We start from the raw sequence: 5,397 nt of genomic DNA, 5'->3' as shown, positions 1-5,397 counted from the left end.
GTTTATTAAATGCATTGTGTCTTCTAGTTTTGTCTTTGACTAGAAGGTAAACTTGGAAACGGCACAAATTAGATTTCTGAGGCCTCCAGGTCAGGGTTTCTTTGACATCAGTTTAGCTAAAGAGTCTCCTAAGTTTTCACCACGGAGCTTCTGATTCCTTGAATCAACAGTGAATCTAGATAGACACTTATTTTCACAATCTCAAGGTGATTTGGCTGAAGAACCATCTCATTTGACACAGTTGAAAAATGTTGCCCTAAAGTTGTGGTTGTGCATTTTTCTTTTCTTTTCTTTTCTTTCTTTTCTTTTCTTTTCTTTTCTTTTCTTTTCTTTTCTTTGCTTTCTTTCTTTGCTTTGCTTTGCTTTTCTTTCTTTTCTTTTCTTTCTTTCTTTTCTCTTTCTTTCTCTTTCTTTCTTCTTTCTCTTTTTTCTTTCTTCTTTCTTTCTTTCTTTCTTCTTTCTTTCTTTCTTTCTTCTTTCTTCTTTTTTTTTTTTTTTTACCAGTGTGTGAGCAGGTGAGCTTTATTTATACTCTCAAACTCCTAGGACTTTGCATGAAGTCCTCATCCCTAATCTCAGAGATGGCAGACACTGTAATGAACGACCCACCCCCTCCACAACACAGTGAATGCTAATGTCCCACCCCCCCTTTGGGGAAGGGCGCTTACACTACATACTTTTGGAGACACCCCAAAGATTGTCTGGCACTTTGGTATAGAAAGGATTTGGTCCAATTTCTTACTGGCTCGGGATAGTAAAAGGCACATAAAGTTGGCTGCTCAACCCCTCTGGGGTAGGGTGGGCCGGAAGGTAGACGGGGTCTGGGACAGCAGGGCAGACCGTGGGTGTGGGCTGGGGTTCTGGACGACAGAGGTAGATGATCCTGGGTGGCTGCTGGGGTGGCCGAGGGCATCCTGAGTGCGCAGGCTGTGTAGATGCTGCTCCGGTGGTTTCCGTCTGCCCAGCCCCCCAGGCCACGGCTCTGAAACCGTAGCAGGAGCTGCCTCTGGGCACCTCCCCAGAGCCGCTGGCGGGAATGATGCTCCTGCTGATGTGGACGCTGCTGGTGCGGGGCTGGACTCCGCTGGGTCCGTGTGTCCTATCATGGTCCTCGGGGGGACATAGCACAGGGGGGGCCTTCCCAGACCATGGCCACCCTGGGGCCGGAGGTCACTGTAGCCCATGAGGGCTGCCGAGAAGGGCTTCCTCTGCAGGTCACCGTAGTGCTCAGCAAGGCTCTCTCTGGCGCCTGCAGCATCTTCATCCCCACCAGCTTGAAGCCCCTCCTCTCAAGCGCCGGATCACATCCCCACAAGCCGCCACTGCACCCCATCTGGCTTCACTGCAACCAGGGTCCGCCCTCGAGTCCAGGAGGACCCTCCCGAGTTGGGGCGCGCCAGCAGGCTCGGCCCGAGGGGGGCGGGGGGCCCAGGGCGGAGCGCGGGGAGAGCATGGGCGACTGAGCCCCGAGGATGAGCTCCTCTTTCTTCTCTGGCTAGTTCCTACTACAGACTATTCAGTTTCCAGAAATTTCCATAACAGAATGTGCTCACTCGATCCAGGTTGTTCACAGGTAAGGAAGGCTAGTGGTTGGCACTGTGCTCCCTTCTCCCCCCTGATGCGGTGGGAGTGGAGTTGGGGCCATGATCACTTGGTTCCATAGACCCACGGCTCCAAATGACTTAGCAGGGAGTGGGGCCTATTATAGGATGGTTTTTTCTTTACTGTTCTTCTGTTTTTAAAAATTTGCTATTACACCAATGCAAGATTTAAAAATTCCTTAGTTACAGGAGAGTAACTCGACTTGATTTCTTGCTTTCATAGTTTCTACCGAGAATTGACGTAGGATTTGGAAGCCCCTGAATGTACTGACCAACACAAAGCAATGGAGGTGCAAGAGAGCAGTACCCCTCAGTCATGGTTCTAGTTGTTTCTCGGAAAGGCCCGTTCTGTCTACTGTTACTTCCCAGGATAAAATTTCTTCCTTCAGAAACTGGTGCTGTCTATTCTTTATTTCAGACTGAAACTAACTTTTGTGTAAAGCAGCATTTTCATTTCTTTGTAAACAGAGATGCAGTTTTAAACCTGCCAAGAATGAAGTGGTAAGTGTTTAACTTCAGAACAAGTTATTTTAAAAATATTCATATGGGAAACTTTATGTCACCTACTGCCAACAAACAAGAACGATTGCCAGAATTAATAGATACATGCACAGCTAGTTCTGACCTCTGTTTAGCATGGTAAAGGAGGAAAATGTAATTTGACTATTAGGTATAACTTTCTTTACAACATCTTTGCTTTTAAGTGATTGCCCAACACTCTATCTTGTCATCACTGGCCAAATCAGTAATGTCCAATTTTTCATTATTAACAGACCACTTTGATATGGAAATTCATAGGCTTTCTTTCTATGTATACCAGGAACTTTCATGGAAATGCTCACCTAATTTCAACAATAACCTGAAATGGGGGCTTTGTTCTCACTTCATAAGCTAGTTTTTCAGAATCACAAAATAAGTCAGTGGAAGAGCATACATTATTCCTTAGGTTTGTTCAATCCCAAACTTAATGATTCATTTAGTCATGCTTTAACAGTGGTTACTCTATGGTACTTTGCTGGGGACCTAGCAATTGAGAATCTGGTGCTGTAATTAACAAGTACCAACATGATTTTTGGAGTGGGTGTCTCACAGAGTGGAAGGGAAGTTAGAGAATAGATGAGACCAGACAAAGAATGAAGACAAGACTTCGAATAGTCTCTGGATATCTAGGCAGCAGGATACTCTGGACTCCATGATAGAAGGAAAAGCTCCAAAAGTTGTTGTTGTCCTCTTAATTCAGTTTGGTTGTAATTCCAAGTCCCAGGAGAGAGATTCCTATTAGACCAGCTGGCATTAGATGCTCTTTTGCTAGGGGAAGGAAGAAATCCTGAACGTAATACCAACAAGACTGCTTATAGCTGGGAGAAATAATTCCTCCAAAGTGCTTTGAGGAAGGGAAAATGGGTGCTAAGATGTCCCCCCTCAAAAAAAGTCAAAAGTTCACATATGGTTGTCTTTGAGAGCATTAACCTTACGTAGTACTAAGACTAATCCTGAATTTCACTTCATAATCTATTATGCAGATTTCATACATGGATTTTCTCAGACCGTTCATAAATTTCTTTTTATATTGAGCCATAACCACTGACTCTGATAAAATTTCTTCCAGTAGTTTCTGCATAACTACTTCATGCAAAAATTAGAATTTATTTAATCTTAATAAACACTTTAAGATTCCAAGAATGTCTGATTCAGGATGTGACAATATGTTTTATTCACAGCCTTTGTGATTTGTAGAATGTGATAATATTTTCTCCTGTCCCTGGATGTTCCTGTCACATTTCTGGTCTTTAGCACATCTAAGTCAAATGCAACAAGGTTAGGTAGCCTAGTGAGAGCCAGAGTAAGAGAGAGTTCCACACACCCAGGTAGGAACAGGCACAGCGTGCTGTCCAAAGGGGGTGGCAAGTGGTCTTAGGCTTCCAAATGAAATTAATGGAGCCTTGTGATGGAAAATCGAAGAATGGAAGATACTCTTCATTTCTACACAAGTTGAGAATCAATATCAGAAAAGCTTATTCAAAATAGTATGCTTGAGGGGATCCCTGGGTGGCGCAGCGGTTTAGCGCCTGCCTTTGGCCCAGGGCACAATCCTGGAGACCTGGCATCGAGTCCCACGTCGGGCTTCCAGTGCATGGAGCCTGCTTCTCCCTCTGCCTGTGTCTCTGCCTCTCTCTCTCTCTCTCTCTCTCTGTGTGACTATCATAAAAAAAAAAAGAAAAAAGAAAAAGAAAGAAAAGAAAATAGTATGCTTGAAACCACTAGGCTGTGGTTCAGGGGCAAAATGATAAGTTGCTCATTCATACTCTAAATGCCTTACCAGTCCATAGACAAGACTCCACAGATATGTGCACTCTGTCTGTGGAAAGCCTCCAGACCACCTCCTACTCAATTCACTAGTCACTTTAATTTTGGCCTTCTTAATTCAATGATTTCCTGCATTTGGACTTTGTACCTTGACCTCCTTCACCTGAACTGGCTTGCTCCATAACAGGCTCCTGGCCTCGACTTTGGTTATATGTCAGCTCTCCATTCACTGGCTACCAGGTCACTGTGGTCCTGGAAAGGTCACTGAGTGTTCTCTGCCTTGGAGCCTGGTTGGGCTGTCCTGTAGCTAGAGAAAAAACAGACAAGGGGGAGTTAGGACAGCTGGAGGGAGATGGGATTCTTGCCCACTGGTCTCCAGGATTCATCCTAGGGCAGGAAATGTGTGGAGAAGAGAAAGACCCAGGGGCCTGAAATTGGCCTCGGGCCTGACACCAGAAAATGAATGGCCTAAAACCGCAAGGTCATGCTCTTGGGTCAGGACTTCAACCCAACTGATTACTTTATTTGCCTCTCTGACTTTACTGGCTCCATGATGTCTTTCCTGAGGTGTGGCTATCTCCAATTCACATAGTAATCAAGGTACAAATCAGCCATGTGTGTGAACATGGCTGTAATAAATGTTTCACTGGAAGTTTTTCCCACATGCCTCCTAGCCTAATGCAGTGGAATATTTCGGGGGAGGGAGAATAAAATAGATATAATACTTCTTAATTCTTATTTTAAGAATTTCTATTCTTAAGAGATTATCTTACAAGAAAATTTGGATTATATGTCTCTAAAGGTATTTCTTTCTGGCTTTTTAAAAAATAAAAGCCTTTCCAAAGCTTCTGACAAGTTACTTCCAGACATCTAACAATTCACTCACTCTTACAGGGGGCTGCCAAGTGGTACCAAGACCTCTCTTGGACCACTGGCATGGTCTGTTCTACCATTACCATGGTTTTGACAATGATGTATTTTTCTATATTCAAAATTGCTAAATGGTTCTTCCTCATAATTGTTCCTGCTCTGTATTCCCAATATCCTCACTTATTTTTATGAAGGTATTTATTATACTTATTTAAATTCCCACTCTGTTCAACTCGCTCTGCTTCTCTTGAATAAGGCATTTTATTTATTGTGTCTGCTTCTTGGCTCTTGTTTTCATATGTCACATAATTTCCATTCCGAATTTATCTTTATTGCCTTGGGACAACAGCCCCAGTCACATTGCAATATTGTTAATTAAAAAAAAAAATGGAAGACTTAGAACAGTGCTGGAAAGAAAGCACCAAATACTTGCTAGCTATGGCATATTTACTTTCTCTGGGTATGTACTGAATTACCCCCAACAGCTGCTTCAGACAATATCTATTTATTATCTCATAGTCTATATGTTAGAAGTCTGGGTGGGCTCAACTGATGTGTCTTTTTTTTTTTTTTTAAGATTTTACTTATTTATTCATGAGAGACACACAGAGAGAGAGGC

At 43.2% G+C, this 5,397-nt stretch overlaps 1 pseudogene; it reads right to left on the bottom strand.

Annotated features, from left to right (window-relative positions):
* Window positions 1-664: 664 nt before the first annotated feature.
* On the bottom strand, window positions 665-4,924 carry LOC129521176 (nucleoside diphosphate kinase, mitochondrial-like; annotated as a pseudogene).
* Between the last annotated feature and the right edge of the window lie 473 nt (window positions 4,925-5,397).

This window comes from Nyctereutes procyonoides, unplaced genomic scaffold (assembly GCF_905146905.1).
Source record: "Nyctereutes procyonoides isolate TBG_1078 unplaced genomic scaffold, NYPRO_anot_genome, whole genome shotgun sequence".
NCBI lineage: Eukaryota > Metazoa > Chordata > Mammalia > Carnivora > Canidae > Nyctereutes > Nyctereutes procyonoides.
The sequence above is the reverse complement of the archived record's forward strand: the minus strand, read 5'-3'. Positions and strand labels throughout refer to the sequence as shown.